A 17,842-nucleotide genomic window follows, 5' to 3' on the forward strand; every position below is an offset into this window, starting at 1 on the left:
CAATGCAAGGAAGATGCTTGGTGACTTTACTGCACCAAATTCCAATTTACATGGAAGAAGCATCTCAATCCCTGCCATTGGAGCAAACAATTTTTAGCTTAAACCTCAATTAGTTTCTCTGATGCAACAGAACTGCAAGTTTCATGGACTTCCATCTGAAGATCCTTTTCAGTTCTTAAATGAATTCTTGCAGATCTATGATATTGTTAAGACCAATGGGGTTGATCCCGAGGTCTATAGGCTTATGCTTTTCCCGTTTACTGTAAGAGACAGAGCTAGAGTATGGTTGGACTCTCAACCTAAAGATAGCCTGAACTCTTGGGATAAGCTGGTCACGGCTTTCTTAGCCAAGTGCTTTCCTCCTCAAAAGCTTAGCAAGCTTAGAGTGGATGTTCAAACCTTCAGACAGAAAGAAGGTGAATCCCTCTATGAAGCTTAGGAGAGATACAAGGAACTGACCAAAAAGTGTCCTTCTGACATGCTTTCAGAATGGACCATCCTGGATATATTCTATGATGGTCTGTCTGAGTTATCAAAGATGTCACAGGACCATTCTACAGGTAGATCCATTCACCTAAAGAAAACACCTACAGAAGCTCAAGAACTCATTGACATGGTTGCAAATAACTAGTTCATGTACACTTCTGAAAGGAATCCTGTGAATAATGGGACGCCTATGAGGAAGGGAGTTCTTGAAATTGATACTCTGAATGCCATATTGGCTCAGAATAAAATATTGACTCAGCAAGTCAATATAATTTTTCAGAGTCTGAATGGATTGAAGGAATCATCCAACAGTACTAAAGAGGCATCTTCTAAGAAGAAGCTTATGATATTGAGAACCCTGCAATAGCAGAGGTGAATTACATCGGTGAACCCTATGGAAACACCTATAATCCTTCATGGAGAAATCACCCAAATTTCTCATGGAAGGATCAATAAAAGCCTCAACAAGGCTTTAATAATGGTGGAAGAAACAGGTTTAGCAATAGCAAACCTTTTCCATCATCCACTCAGCCACAGATAGAGAATTCTGAGCAGAATCCATCTAGCTTAGCAAATATAGTCTCTGATCTATCTAAGGCCACTTTAAGTTTCATGAATAAAACAAGGTCCTCCATTAGAAATTTGGAGGCACAAGTGGGCCAGCTGAGTAAAAGGGTCACTGAAACCCCTCCCAGTACTCTCCCAAGCAATACAGAAGAGAATCCAAAAAGAGAGTGCAAGGTCATTGAATTAACCATCATGGCCGAACCTACAAGGGAGGGAGAAGACCTGAATCCCAGTGAGGAAGACCTCCTGGGACGTCCAGTGATCAATAAGGAGTTTTCCTCTGAGGAACTAAAGGAATCTGAGACTCATCTAGAGACCATAGAGATTCTATTGAACCTCCTTATGCCATTCATGAGCTCTGATGAGTATTCTTCTTCTGAAGAGAATGAAGATGTCACTGAAGAGCAAGTTGCCAAGTACCTTGGTGCAATCATGAAGCTGAATGCCAAATCATTTGGTAATGAGACTTGGGAAGATGAACCTCCCTTGCTCATCAATGAACTAAGTGATCTGGATCAACTGAGATTGCCTCAGAAGAAACAGGATCCTGGAAAGTTCTTAATACCTTGTACCTAGGCACCATGACCTTTGAGAAGGCTCTATGTGACCTTGGATCAGGGATAAACCTCATGCCACTCTCTGTAATGGAAAAACTGGGAATCTTTGAGGTACAAGCTGCCAGAATCTCATTAGAGATGGCAGACAACTCAAGAAAATAGGCTTATGGACAAGTAGAGGACGTGCTAGTAAAGGTTGAAGGCATTTACATCCCTGCTGATTTCATAATCCTGGATACTGGGAAGGAAGAGGATGAATCCATCATCCTTGGAAGACCCTTCCTAGCTATAGCAAGAGCTGTGATTGATGTGGACAGAGGAGAGTTAGTACTTCAACTGAATAAGGACAACCTTGTGTTTAAAACTCAAGGATCTCCTTCTGTAACCATAGAAAGGAAGCATGAAAAGCTTCTCTCACTGCAGAGTCAACCAAAGCCCCCACAGTCAAACTCTAAGTTTGGTGTTGGGAGGCTACAACCAAACTCTAAGTTTGGTGTTGGGAGGTTCCAACAATGCTCTGAACATCTGTGAGGCTCCATGAGAGCTCACTGTCAAGCTATTGACATTAAAGAAGTGCTTGTTGGGAGGCAACCCAATCTTATCTAATTATATTTATTTATTTTCCATTGTTATTTTATGTTTTCTTTAGGTTGATGATCATGTGAAGTCACAAAAACTACTGAAAAATCAAAAACAGAATGAAAAATAGAATGAAAAATAGCACACCCTGGAGGAGAACAGTCTGGCGTTTAAACGCCAGAAACAAGCATCTGTCTGGCGTTTAACGCCAGAAACCAGCACCAAACTGGCGTTTAACGCCAGAAACAAGCATCAACCTAGCGTTAAACGCCAGAAACAAGCTACATTTGGGTGTTTAATGCCAGAAACAGGCAGCAGTCTGGCGTTAAACGCCAGGATTGCACAGCAAGGGTGTTTTACACGCCTAATTGGAGCAGGGATGTTAAGTCCTTGGCCCACTGGATCTGTAGACCCCACAGGATCCCCACCACTTCTTCTCTCCTCTTCACAGCTTTTCATACCTCTCTTCCCCAAATAACCTCCACCAATCACCTCCATTACTCCTCCAAAACCATCATACAACCCACCTACACCCACCCACTCAAATTCAAACCTTCACTCTTTCCTTTTCACACAACATGCACAATACTACCCTCCTTGGCTGAATATACACACCTATCCATCTCCTCCATTTCTTCTCTTCTACCCACTTCTTTCTTCTTTTGCTCGAGGACGAGCAAACATTTTAAGTTTGGTGTGGAAAAAGCATTGCTTTTTTGTTTTTCCATAACCATTAATGCCTCAAGGGATGCACTTCCCTCCACAAAACTACTGGGAGTAAATCAACACTTCCCTAGGAGAATTAAGCTCCAACATGGGACAACTAAGGGTAGAGCATCAAGAGCACTCCATCATCCTCCATGAAATTAGAGAAGATCAAAGAGCTATGAGGGAGGAGCAAGAAGGACAAGGAAGAGACATATAGGAGCTCAAGAGCACCATTGGTTCTTCAATAAGAGGAAGACACCACCCTCACTAAGGTGGACTCATTCCTTAATCTCCTTGTTTATTTATTTTCTGTTTTTCGGTTTTTGAGCCCTATGTGTTATTTATGTTTATGCCTTTACTACATGATCATTAGTGTCTAAGTGTCTATGCCTTAAAGTTATGAATATGAATCCATCACCTCTCTTGAATGAAAAATGTTTTAATTACAAAAGAACAAGAAGTACATGGTTTCAAATTCATCCTTGAATCTAGTTTAATTATTTTGATGTGGTGACAATACTTTTTGTTTTCTGAATGAATGCTTGAACAGTGCATATGTCTTTTGAAGTTGTTGTTTATGAATGTTAAATATGTTGGCTCTTGAAAGAATGATGACAAGGAGAATTGTTATTTGATAATCTAAAAAATCATAAAAATGATTCTTGAAGCAAGAAAAAGCAGTGAATACAAAAGCTTGCAGAAAAAAAAGAAAGAAAAAGAAAAAGCAAGCAGAAAAAGCCAAAAGCTCTTTAAACCAAAAGGCAAGAGCAAAAAGCCAGTAGCCCTTAAAACCAAAAGGCAAGGGTAATAAAAAAGGATCCAAGGCTTTGAGCATCAGTGGATAGGAGGGCCTAAAGGAATAAAATCCTGGCCTAAGCGGCTAAACCAAGTTGTCCCTAACCATGTGCTTGTAGCGTGAAGGTGTCAAGTGAAAACTTGAGACTGAGCGGTTAAAGTCAAGGTCCAAAGCAAAAAAGAAGAGTGTGCTTAAGAACCCTGGACACATCTAATTGGGGACTTTAGCAAAGCTGAGTCACAATCTGAAAGGGTTCACCCAGTTATGTGTCTGTGGCATTTATGTATCCGGTGGTAATACTGGAAAACAAAGTGCTTAGGGCCACGGCCAAGACTCATAAAGTAGCTGTGTTCAAGAATCAACATACTGAACTAGAAGAATCAATAACACTATCTGAATTCTAAGTTCCTATAGATACCAATCATTTTGAACCTCAATGGATAAAGTGAGATGCCAAAACTATTCAAGAGGTAAAAAGCTACAAGTCCCGCTCATCTGATTGGAGCTAAGTTTCATTGATGTTTTGGATTTTATAGTATATTCTCTTCTTTTTATCCTATTTGATTTTCAGTTGCTTGGGGACAAGCAACAATTTAAGTTTGGTGTTGTGATGAGCGGATAATTTATACGCTTTTTGGCATTGTTTTTACATAGTTTTTAGTATGATTTAGTTAGTTTTTAGTATATTTTTATTATTTTTTAAATAAAAATCACATTTCTGAATTTTACTATAATTTTGTGTGTTTTTCTGTGATTTCAGGTATTTTCTGGCTGAAATTGAGGGACCTGAGCAAAAATTAGATTTAGAGGTTGAAGAAGGACTGCAGATGCTGTTGAATTCTAACCTCCCTGTACTCAAAGTGGATTTTCTGGAGCTACAGAACTCCAAATGGCGCGCTCTCAATTGCGTTGGAAAGTAGACATCCAGGGCTTTTCCGCAACATATAATAGTCCATACTTTATTCGATTTTAGATGACGTAAACTGGCGTTGAACGCTAGTTCCATGCTGCATTCTGGAGTCAAACACCAGAAACAGGTTGCAAAGTGGAGTTAAACGCCAGAAACAGGTTACAAACTGGTGTTCAACTCCAAGAAAGACCTCTACACGTATACAGCTCAATGCTCAGCCCAAGCACACACCAAGTGGACCCCGGAAGTGGATTTTTGCATCCTTTACTCATTTCTGTAAACCCTAATAACTAGTTTAGTATAAATAGGAGTTTTTACTATCTTTGTAAGGGATCTTTGATTAGTTTTTATGCTATCTTAGAATTTCATGGGGGCTGGCCATTCGGCCATGCCTGGATTAAGGTGTGGAGCTCTGCTGTTCCTCATGAATTAATACAAAGTACTACTGTTTTTCTATTCAATTCAAGCTTTTTCCTATTCTAAGATATCCATTCGCACCCAAGAACATGATGAATATTATAATTATGTGACGATCATCATCATTCTCACTTATGAATGTGTGCCTGATAAACACTTCCATTCTACATGCAAACAAGCTAGAATGAATATCTCTTAGATATCTAATACAGAGGACCAAGTCTGAGATATTAGAATCTTCGTGGTATAAGTTAGAACCCATGGATGGCCATTCTTGAGATCCGAAAAGTCTAAACCTTGTCTGTGGTATTCCGAGTAGGATCTGGGAAGGGATGGCTATGACGAGCTTCAAACTCGCGAGTGCTGGGCGTAGTGACAAACACACAAAAGGATAGTAAATCCTATTCCAGTATGATCGAGAACCCAGTGACAGCGCATTGGACCATTTTCACAGAGAGGATGGGATGTAGCCATTGACAACGGTGATGCCCTACATAAAGCTTGCCATGGAAAGGAGTAGGAATGGTTGGAAGTAGACAGCAGGAAAGCAGAGGTTCAGAGGAATGAAAGCATCTCTATACGCTTATCTGAAACTCTCACCAATGAATTACATAAGTATCTCTATCCTATTTTAATTATCTTTTAGTATACTATAATCTCTTAATACATTTGAATCTGCCTGACTGAGATTTACAAGGTGACCATAGCTTGCTTCAAGCCGACAATCTCCGTGGGATCGACCCTTACTCACGTAAGGTTTATTACTTGGACAACCCAGGGCACTTGCTGGTCAGTTGTGCGAAGTTGTGATAAAGAATTAAGATTATGAAGGTGCGTATAAAGTTTTCAGCGCCGTTACCAAGGAATGAAACCGTCACAATTTCTGCGCACCACCTTCCCAGCAAAGGACACTGCACGATTTCCCAATCGCTACTGTGAGCAGATGTTCCCTATCCTGGCAAAAAAGAATTACAACAACGAATACCTTCTTATCCTCCCAAACCACATTGCTAAATTTGTTGAGCCACAAATTGCACGGAGACAGTGGGGTTTCATACAGAGACAGCCACGGCAGGTTAATCTTTCCTGGGTTGTTGAGTTCTACTCCAACTTCCACCTGCCAACCCTGTAGCTGTCTATGTCCGTCAGAAGCAAGTCCCCATTATAGAAGAGGCCATTCAACGAACCTTAGATCTTCCCCCTACTCCAGAAGGACTGGACGCATTTCAAGAAGCCGCACTCAAGCACTAGATGTACCAATTTGACTGGGACGCTGTTCTCAGAGTTATCGCACTACCTGGCAGCGGATGGATCTACGGTTACCATCGTTCCGGTCCTAAGGGAATATCGGCTTCCGCACTCACCTTAGAGGCTCGAGTATGGGCACAGATTATGTCCCATTACGTCTTTTCGAGCACCCACGAGTCCTCCTTCACTGCCGACATGGCCATTCTATTATGGTGCATCCTTACAAACCAGCCTCTGAACCTACCAAGACACATCCGGAGTGCTATGGGACACGTACAAATTGCGAGAAACTTATCTTTTCCCGCCTTGGTGTCAGATCTTGTCTCCGCAGCCGGAGTCTCCTATAGAGCTAGGGACACCAAAGCCATGCTTGCACGGGAAGATCAGTACGTCCCTAACGAGAAATACATCAGACCTCCAACAGCCACTACAAGCCAGCCTACTGATCAGGCTGAAGACATTCCTCCTTCAACATCACAAGCACCTACAACCACTCAATTGCTCCATCAGATACTTGAAAGGTTAGATCGGTAGGAACACAAAGCAAAGCTAAGAGAGCGCCGTAACAAGCGCTGATTCACATACCTCAAGGAGATACTTAAAGGAAAATACAGAGACTCAGACACCCCAGACTCCACTTCCTTTACCAGCACTGGGAGCCATGACGGTCCCGACTGTGGAGATACTGCTACCAGCCCACCTTTGTTCCTGACAGATGGCACCGAAGACGGTGCAAAGCCTTAAGTGTAGGAAGGTCGGTCAGTACCTGACTTCCGGAGGTAATTTCTCTTCCCTAATGATACGCGAAAAATTAATGTTTCACGTAATTACCGGCAAGTATACCGGGTTGTATCAAGTAATAAAACTCACTAAGAGTGAGGTCGATCCCACAGAGATTGGTAGATTAAGCAACTTTAGTTAAATGGTAGATTTAGTCAAGCAAACATGGTTTTGATTTCATGAGATTTGTGATTTTTTGAACATAATTGCAAAAATTTAAATGGCAAGAAATTTAAAGAACTAGAAGAGAGAAAGAAGATGAAAGTAAATAACTGAAACTTAAAATGCAAGAAACTTAAATGACATTAAAGATAAATTGCAAGAAAGTAAAGATTGCAGAATTTTAAAAAGCATAAGAGTAAATAGCAAGAAATATAGAAACAGAATGCAAATGACAAGAATAATGAATTGCAAGAATGTAGAAGGAATTGGGTAATGGGTATTCAAACAACTAAAGAGTAAAAGAAATGAGAATTGATGATGGAGAGGATCATTAGGGATCAGAGATGCAAATTCTCCTGAATTGATGTTGATCAATTCCTTCTCAATCATGGGTATAGATCCATGGCAACTTGTGGGTAATTGAGTCCCAATCTCTTGGTAACTCAGTTTCTCTCAATACAACCAATTGCCACTCTCGTGATCTAATTGTTCATGAGAAGAGATGAAGTTCAATTTCTAATCCAAGCCACACAACTTCCAAAATCTCAACTAAGGGAGGTTACATCTCACATACCAACCAAAGTGTATTGATCAAGGAAATCATGAAAGGATGAACTCTAAACTGAATTATGTGGCTCCTTTCCCAAATTCACCACATAATTCATATAGATTAATCCCTCTCTCGATGGTGATTGAATCTTTGAAGAACAAGAGTTTCCTCTTGGATTAACCACTTGAATTAAGAAGGAGAAGAAGAGTTATCAATTCATTCAAATAAACAGAGCTCTTCCCCCTAATGAAAATGGGGTTTAGTGAATCATAGCTCCAATTTCAAAAACAATTGCAATAGATGAAAATTAAACTAAGTGTAGAGAAGAATGAAGAAGAAAAAGAAGTTCTTAAAACTATAATTCAAAGTTGCTAGAAAAACAAAAAATAGAAAACCGGTGATAGAAAAGTAGAGAATAAAAATGCTAGAAAAATGTCCAAGTGTCCAAAAAGTAAAAAAAATAAAAAGTCTAAAAAAAATCTAAGAGAGAGCTCTTAATTCTATGAAACTATGGCCTTTATATAGGCATCCCTAAATTACAAATTGAAATGAAATTAAAAACAAATTACAAAACAAAATGAAAATTAACTATTTTAGATGATTCTTGTAGCCTTGATTGGTTGAGATTTATGGGCTTTGCTTGCTTGAGGTTGGATTAGCTAGCTTCTCAATGAAATTGTAGCACCACGTTTTTGGCCAACACGCCTATGTAAATGCACGTTGGCAACGTGCTCATGGATTTCCTGCGCTGGGAGTTATTTGGAGAGATGGGCGTTGCTAGCCCAAGTTGTTGCTAACAACTTGGCTCTTCTTCTTCTTGGTTTCAGTTTTGATGCCCAAAGTTGCCCCTGGTTTAAGCTTTAATTTTGTGCTTCACTATCGACTATTATATATGGTTGGAAATTTCTGAATGTCATCTTTCCAACGCAACTGGAAGCACCTCGATTGGATCTCTGTAGCTCAAGTTATGCTCCATTGAAGATGACAAGGTCCGGCTGCCAGGGTTGCCGGCGTTTTTGACAAACACGCCTTCACATTCTCAAGTTGGCAACGTGGGTTACCTTCTAAGGGTGCTAAGCTTCACAGGCGTTGCTAGCAAACACGTCTTCACCTTCCCCAAGTTGGCAACGTGGGTTATGCCTCCCATGGAGCCAAATTTTAGCAAGGGCGTTGCCAACTTGGATTCCAAGTTGCCAACGTGCTCAGTTTCTGAGGTTCCAAATGAGGCCCGATTTTGAAGCTTGAAAATAATGTCAAACCCATATCATGATATATCATTGGAAATCTCTGGATGTCTACTTTCAAATTCCGTTGAAATCACCCCATTTGAAGTTTTGTAGCTCAAGATATACTCCATTGAAGGAGGTAAGGTCAGGCTGTCCAGCTCACCAGCGTTTTTGGCAAACACTCCTTTGTTCTTTCAAGTTGCCAACGTGGGTTGCTTCATTCCAAGTTGACTAGCTGCTAGCGTTGTTGGTGAACACGCCCTTATAAATCCAAATTAGAAACGTGCTCGTGGTTGCTTCCTAGCTCCAAGTTTGCTGCGTTGCCAATGAACACGCCAATGAACCCACGTTGGCAACGTGCTCCTTTCTGAAGCTCCAAATGAAGCCAGCTTTTGAAGCTTCAAATGAATGCTAACCCCATACTATGATATATGGTTGGAAAGATCTTGATGTCTACTTTTTAATGCCACTGGAATCACTTCCTTTGGAGCTTTTTAGCTCAAGTTATACATCCTTGAAGAAGGTAAGGTCAGGCTGCCAAGTTCGCTGGAGTTGTTGCTGAACACGCCCCCTTTCTTCCAAGTTGGCAATGTGCTGGTTTCTCCAGGGCTGCTTCCTTGCTTGGCATTGCCTTGGACCACGCCCATGCTCTCCCAGCCCAACAACGTGCTCGAGCCTTCCCTATGGCACCAAGATTTGCTTGCTACGTTGCCAAGGAACACGCCTTCAGAACTTGGCATTGGCAACGTGCATCTCCCTTTCCTGGGCCAAGTCTTCTATTCAGCGTTGTTTGCCTGCATTGTCCTCAAACACGCCCCTAATCTCTAGGCTGGCAATGTGATCGAGGCTTTGGAATACCTCCCCAAGGTTGCTTGCTGCGTTGCCAAGGAACACGCCTTCAGAATTTGGCGTTGGCAACGTGCTTCACACCCTTCCTATCCAAGCCTTCTTGCTGCTGGAGTTGTCACCAAACACGCCCTTGTTGGTGGCGTTGTGGTGCACGAAATTGTGATGTCCAGGCTCAAACAATCCCTGGCAACATGAGCAACTTGGTACGCACAATCGTAATTACACTTTGATTATGTAAAATTCATGGCTCTTTCTTTCCCTGGCAATGGCGCCAAGAACATGGTGCCAATACCATGGTTCACAACTTCGATACAACTAACCAGCAAGTGCACTGGGTCGTCCAAGTAATACCTTACGTGAGTAAGGGTCGAATCCCACGGAGATTGTTGGTATGAAGCAAGCTATGGTCACCTTGCAAATCTCAGTTAGGCAGATATAAATTGATAATGGTGTTTTTGAATAATATATAATAGAATAGGGATAGCGGTACTTATGTAAATCATTGGTGAGAGTTTCAGATAAGCGAATAGAGATGCTTTCGTTCCTCTGAACCTCTGCTTTCCTGCTATCTTCATCCAATCAGTCTTACTCCTTTCCATGGCTGGCTTTATGCAAGGGCATCACCGTTGTCAGTGGCTACATCCCCTCCTCTCAGTGAAAAATATGCTCACATGCTCTGTCACAGCACGGCTAATCATATGTCGGTTCTCGATCATGCTGGAATAGGATTCACCCTCCTTTTGCGTCTGTCACTAACGCCCAGCACTTGCGAGTTTGAAGCTCGTCACAGTCATTCAATCATTGAATCCTACTAAGAATACCACAGACAAGGTTTAGACCTTCCGGATTCTCTTGAATGCCGCCATCATTCTAGCTTACGCCACGAAGATTCTGGTTAGGAGATCTAAGAGATATTCATTCTAGCTTATTTCATGTAGAACAGAAGTGTTTGTCAGGCACGTGTTCATAGGGGAGAATGGTGATGAGCGTCACACATAATCATCACCTTCATCACGTTCTTGGGTGCGAATGGATATCTTAGAAGCGAAATAAGATGAATTGAATAGAAAACAGTAGTACTTTGCATTAATCTTTGAGGAACAGCAGAGCTCCACACCTTAATCCATGGAGTGTAGAAACTCTACCGTTAAAAATACATAAGTGAAAGTCCAGGCATGGCCGAGAGGCCAGCCCTCAATTGTGATCTAAGATAGCATACAACTGATCAAAGATGCCTAATACAATAGTAAAAGGTCCTATTTATAATAAACTAGCTACTAGGGTTTACAGAAGTAAGTAATTGATGCATAAATCCACTTCCGGGGCCCACTTGGTGTGTGCTTGGGCTGAGCTTGAGTGTTGCACGTGTAGAGATCCTTCTTTGAGTTGAACGCCAACTTTTGTGCCAGTTTGGGCGTTCAACTCTGGTTTTGGCTCCTTTTCTGGCGCTGGACGCCAGATTTGGGTTGAAAGCTGGCGTTGAACGCCAGTTTACGTCGTCTATTCTTGGCCAAAGTATGGACTATTATACATTGCTGAAAATCCCTGGATGTCTACTTTCCAACGCAATTGGAAGCGCGCCATTTCGAGTTCTATAGCTCCAGCAAATCTACTTTGAGTGCAGGGAGGTCAGAATCCAACAGCATCAGCAGTCCTTCTTCAACCTCTGAATCTGATTTTTGCTCAAGTCCCTCAATTTCAGTCAGAAAATACCTGAAATCACAGAAAAACACACAAACTCATAGTAAAGTCCAGAAATGTGAATTTAACATAAAAACTAATGAAAACGTCCCTAAAAGTAACTAGATCCTACTAAAAACATACTAAAAACAATGCCAAAAAGCGTATAAATTATCCGCTCATCACAACACCAAACTTAAATTGTTGCTTGTCCCCAAGCAACTGAAAATCAAATAGGATAAAAAGAAGAGAATATACTATAAATTCCAAACTATCAATGAAACATAGCTTCAATCAAATGAGCGGGACTTATATCTTTTTGCCTTTGAATAGTTTTGGCATCTCACTCTATCCATTGAGGTTCAGAATGATTGGCATCTATAGGAACTTCAGATTTCGAATAGTGTTATTGACTCTCCTAGTTCAGTATGATGATTCTTGAACACAGCTTCTTTATGAGTCTTGGCCGTGGCCCTAAGCACTTTGTTTTCCAGTATTACCATCGGATACATAAATGCCACAGACACATAATTGGGTGAACCTTTTCAGATTGTGACTCAGCTTTGCTAAAGTCCCCAATTAGAGGTGTCCAGGGTTCTTAAGCACACTCTTCTTTTTCTTTGGACCTTGACTTTAACCGCTCAGTCTCAAGTTTTCACTTGACACCTTCACGCCACAAGCACATGGTTAGGGACAGCTTGGTTTAGCCGCTTAGGCCAGGATTTTATTCCTTTAGACCCTCCTATCCACTGATGCTCAAAGCCTTGGGATCCTTTTTATTTGCCCTTGTCTTTTGGTTTTAAGGGTTAGTGGCTTTTTGCTCTTGCCTCTTGGTTTTAAGAGCTTTTGGCTTTTTCTGCTTGCTTTTTCTTTATATATATATATATTTTTTTTTCGCCTATTTTTTCCCCTTTTTTTTCTGCAAGCTTTGCTCTTTGCTGCTTTTTCTTGCTTTAAGAATCATTTTTATGATTTTTCAGATTATCAAATAACATGTCTCCTAGTCATCATTCTTTCAAGCGCCAACATATTTAACATTCTTAAACAACAACTTCAAAAGACATATGCACTGTTCAAGCATACATTCAGAAAACAAGAAGCATTGTCACCACATCAATATAATTAAACTAAGTTCAAGGATAAATTCGAAACTCATGTACTTCTTGTTCTTTTGAATTAAAACATTTTTCATTTAAGAGAGGTGATGGATTCATAGGACATTCATAACTTTAAGACATAGTTACTAACTACTAATGATCATGTAATGAAGACACAAACATAGATAAGCACATAACATAGAAAACAAAAACCAGAAGAAATAAGAACAAGGAATGAATCCACCTTAGTGATGGTGGCATTTCCTTCTTGAGGAACCAATGATGTCCTTGAGCTCTTCTATGTCTCTTCCTTGTCTTTGTTGCTCCTCCCTCATTGCTTTTTGATCTTCTCTTATTTCATGAAGCATGATGGAGTGCTCTTGATGTTCCACCCTTAGTTGTCCCATATTGGAACTCAATTCTCCTAGGGAGGTGTTGATTTGCTCCCAATAGTTTTGTGGAGGAAAGTGCATTTGAGGCATCTCCGGGATCTCATGGTGATGAGCTTCATATGCCTCTTGAGCTCCATGAATGGGCTCTCTTGCTTGCTCCATCTTTTTCTTAGTGATGGGCTTATCCTCTTTGATGAGGATATCTCCCTCTATGTCAATCCCAGCTGAATTGCATAGGTGGCAAATGAGGTGAGGAAAGGCTAACCTTGCCATGGTGGAGGACTTGTCAGCCACCTTGTAGAGTTCTTGAGGTATAATCTCATGAACTTTCACCTCTTCTCCAATCATGATGCTATGGATCATGATGGCCCGGTCTATAGTAACTTCAGACCGGTTGCTAGTGGGAATGATTGAGCATTGAATGAACTCCAACCATCCTCTAGCTACAGGCTTGAGGTCCAATCTTCTTAGTTGAACCGGCTTGCCTTTGGAGTCAATCTTCCATTGAGCTCCTTCTACACATATGTCCATAAGGACTTGGTCCAACCTTTGATTAAAGTTGACCCTTCTAGTGTAGGGGCGTTCATCTCCTTGCATCATGGGCAAGTTAAACGCCAACCTCACATTCTCTGGACTAAAATCTAAGTATTTCTCCCGAACCATTGTAACATAGTTCTTTGGATCCGGGTTCTTACTTTGATCATGGTTCTTGGTGATCCATGCATTGGCATAGAACTCTTGAACCATTAGGATGCCGACTTGTTGGATGGGATTTGTTAGAACTTCCCAACCTCTTCTTTGAATTTCATGTCGGATCTTCGGATACTCATTTCTTTTGAGTTTGAAAGGGACCTCGGGGATCACCTTCTTCTTGGCCACAACATCATAGAAGTGGTCTTGATGGGCTTTGGAGATGAACCTTTCCATCTCCTATGACTCGGATGTGGAAGTTTTTGTCTTCCCTTTCCCCTTTCTAGAGGATTCTCCGGTCTTAGGTGCCATCAATGGTAATGGAAAAACAAAAAGCTTATGCTTTTACCACACCAAACTTAGAATTTTGCTCGCCCTCGAGCAATAAAAGAAAGAATAGATGAAGAAGAAGAAGAATTGGAGGAGAGGGAGAGTGGGGAGTGTTTCGGCCAAGAAGGGTGTAGAGGGGTGTGTTGTGTGAATTTGATGAAGAATGGAGGGCTTTATATAGGGAAGGGAGGGGGGAAGGTTTCGGCCATATGGGTGGGTTTGGGTGGGAAATTGGTTTTGAATTATTGAAGGTAGGTGGAGTTTATGAGGTAGGTTTATGGGGAAGAGTGGATGGATGTGAGTGGTGAAGAGAGATTGAGGTGATTGGTGAAGGGTTTTTGGGGAAGAGTGTTTATGGGGTTGTGTGAAAGAGAGTGGTGAGAAGAAGTGAGTGGAGGTAGGTGGGGATCCTGTGGGGTCCACAGGTCCTGAGGTGTTCAAGGATTTACATCCCTGCACCCATTAGGCATGTAAAAATGCCTTTGCACACAACTCTGGGCGTTCAGCGCCAGGTTGGTGCTCATTTTGGGCGTTCAACGCCCATTTACTAGCCATTTCTGGAGTTGAACGCCAGAACCATGCCTGTTCTGGCGTTCAGCGCCCAGAAGCTGCCCATTTTGGGCGTTCAGCGCCAGAACCATGCTCTGTTCTGGCGCTGAACGCCAGACAGATGCTCCTCCAAGGTGTGATTTTTCTTCTGCTGTTTTTGATTCCGTTTTTAATTTTTATATTTATTTTGTGACTCCACATGATCATGAACCTACAAAGACATATACTAAGAAAAATATAGTTAGATAAATAAAAATTGGGTTGCCTCCCAACAAGCGCTTCTTTAATGTCAATAGCTTGACAGTGGGCTCTCATGGAGCCTCACAGATGTACAGAGCTTTGTTGAGACTCTCCAACACCAAACTTAGAGTTTGGATATGGGAGTTCAACACCAAACTTAGAGTTTGGTTGTGGCCTCCCAACACTAAACTTAGAGTTTGACTGTGAGGGCTCTGGTTGACTCTGCTTTGAGAGAAGCTTTTCATGCTTCCTCTCCATGGTTGCAGAGGGAGATCCTTGAGTTTTAAACACAAGGGAGTCCTCATTCCATTGAAGGACTATTTCACCTCTGTCAACATCAATCACAGCTCTTGCTGTGGCCAGGAAAGGTCTTCCTAGGATGATGGATTCATCCTCTTCCTTTCCAGTATCCAGGACTATGAAATCAGCAGGGATGTAAAGGCCTTCAACCTTTACTAATACGTCCTCTACTTGTCCATATGCCTGTTTTCTTGAATTATCTGCCATCTCTAATGAGATTCTAGCAGCTTGCACCCCATAGATTCCCAGTTTCTCTATTACAGAGAGGGGCATGAGGTTTATCCCTGAACCAAGGTCACACAGAGCCTTAAAGATCATGGTGCCTATGGTACAGGGTATTATGAACTTTCCAGGATCCTGTCTCTTCTGAGGCAATGTCAGTTGATCCAGATCACTTAGTTCATTGATGAACAAGGGAGGTTCAACTTCCCAAGTGTCAATGCCAAATAATTTTGCGTTTAGCTTCATGATTGCACCAAGAAACTTGGCAGTTTGCTCTTCAGTAACATCCTCATTCTCTTCAGAAGAGGAATACTCATCAGAGCTCATGAATGGCATAAGGAGGTTTAATGGGATCTCTATGGTCTCTAGATGAGCCTCAGAGTCCTTTGGTTCCTTAGAGGGAAGCTCCTTATTGATCACTGGACGTCCCAGGAGGTCTTCCTCCTTGGGATTCATGTCCTCCTCTCCCTCTTTGGGTTCGGCCATTTTGCTTATGTCAATGGCCTTGCACTCTCCTTTTGGATTCTCTTCTGTATTGCTTGGGAGAGTACTGGGAGGGATTTTAGTGATCCTTTTACTCAGCTGGCCCACTTGTGCTTCCAAATTTCTAATGGAAGACCTTGTTTCATTCATGAAACTTACAGTGGCCTTAGATAGATCAGAGACTAAGTTTGCTAAATTAGAAGTATTTTGTTCAGAGTTCTCTGTTTGTTGCTGAGTGGATGATGGAAAAGGTTTATTATTGTTAAACCTGTTTCTTCCACCATTATTAAAGCCTTGTTGAGGCTTTTGATCCTTCCATGAGAAATTTGGATGATTTCTCCATGATGAGTTATAGGTGTTTCCATAAGGTTCACCTAAGTAATTCACCTCTGCTATTGCAGGGTTCTCAGGATCATAAGCTTCTTCTTCATAAGAAGCCTCTTGAGTACTGTTGGATGCAGCTTGCATTCCATGCAGACTCTGAGAGATCATATTGACTTGCTGAGTCAATATTTTATTCTGAGCCAATATGGCGTTCAGAGTATCAACTTCAAGAACTCTCTTCTTCATAGGCGTCCCATTACTCACAGGATTCTTTTCAGAAGTGTACATGAACTGGTTATTAGCAACCATGTCAATGAGTTCTTGAGCTTCTGCATGCGTTTTCTTTAGATGAATAGATCCACCTACAGAAGTGTCTAGTGACATCTTTGATAGCTCAGATAAACCATCATAGAATATATCCAGGATGGTCCATTCTGAAAGCATGTCAGAAGGACACTTTTTGGTCAACTGTTTGTATCTTTCCCAAGCTTCATAGAGGGATTCACCTTCTTTCTGTCTGAAGGTTTGAACATCAGCTCTAAGCTTGCTCAGCTTTTGAGGAGGAAAGTACTTGGCTAAGAAAGCCGTGACCAACTTATCCCAAGAGTTCAGGCTGTCTTTAGGTTGAGAATCCAACCATAATCTAGCTCTGTCTCTTACAGCAAAGGGGAAAAGCATGAGCCTGTAGACTTCAGGATCTACTCCATTAGTCTTAACAGTATCACATATCTGCAAGAATTCAGTTAAGAACTGAAAAGGATCTTCAGATGGAAGTCCATGAAACTTGCAGTTCTGCTGCATCAGAGAAACTAATTGAGGTTTCAGCTCAAAGTTGTTTGCTCCAATGGCAGGAATGGAGATGCTTCTTCCATGTAAATTGGAATTAGGTGCAGTAAAGTCACCAAGCATCTTCCTTACATTATTATTATTTTCGGCTGCCATCTCCTCTTCCTGTTCGAAAATTTCTAACAGGTGCTTACTGGTTTGTTGTAATTTAGAGTCCTTTCAGGTTTTGGATCTGCTTCAACAAGAATATTCTTGTCTTTGCTCCTGCTCATATGAAAAAGAAGAGGGCACAGAAAAATAATAATAATAATAATAGAGATCCCTTTTTTTTTTTGAGTGAGGGAGAGATGTTAATAGATGAATAAATAAATAGAAGGAGATGAGAGAGAAGAGAATTTTCGAAAATTATTTTTTTGAAAAAGAGTTAGTGATTTTCGAAAATAGTTTTTGAAAAAGGTTAGTAATTTTTGAAAATTAAAATCAAAAATTAAAATAATTAGTTAATTAAAAAGAAATTTTTGAAAAAGAGGGAGATATTTTCAAAAATTAGAGAGAGAGAGTTAGTTAGGTGGTTTTGAAAAAGTTAAGAAACAAACAAAAAGTTAGTTAGTTAGTTGAAACAAATTTTGAAAAGATAACAAATTTTGAAAAAGTTAAGAAACAAACAAGAAGTTTTTGATAAGATATTTTGAAATCAAATTTTTGAAAAAGATAAGATGAGAAGATATTTTTGAAAAGATATGATTGAAATTAGTTTTGAAAAAGATTTGAATTTTAAAACTACAATTAATGACTTGATTCACAAGAAATCACAAGATATGATTCTAGAACTTAAAGTTTGAATCTTTCTTAACAAGTAAGTAACAAACTTCAAATTTTTGAATCAAAACATTAATTGTTGACATTATTTTCGA

General features: G+C 40.7%; 2 non-coding genes across 2 annotated transcripts; one reads left to right on the forward strand and one right to left on the reverse strand.

Annotated features, from left to right (window-relative positions):
- Positions 1 to 376: 376 nt before the first annotated feature.
- Positions 377 to 484, reverse strand: LOC112726064 (small nucleolar RNA R71). The gene has a single exon (XR_003165133.1). It is a non-coding gene; the product is annotated as a small nucleolar RNA R71 (small nucleolar RNA).
- Positions 485 to 16,580: 16,096 nt separating this feature from the next.
- LOC112724607 (small nucleolar RNA R71) lies at positions 16,581 to 16,688 on the forward strand. Its single transcript, XR_003163762.1, has one exon. It is a non-coding gene; the product is annotated as a small nucleolar RNA R71 (small nucleolar RNA).
- The last annotated feature ends 1,154 nt before the right edge of the window (positions 16,689 to 17,842 follow it).

This window comes from Arachis hypogaea, chromosome 11 (genome assembly GCF_003086295.3).
Source record: "Arachis hypogaea cultivar Tifrunner chromosome 11, arahy.Tifrunner.gnm2.J5K5, whole genome shotgun sequence".
Classification (NCBI taxonomy): domain Eukaryota; kingdom Viridiplantae; phylum Streptophyta; class Magnoliopsida; order Fabales; family Fabaceae; genus Arachis; species Arachis hypogaea.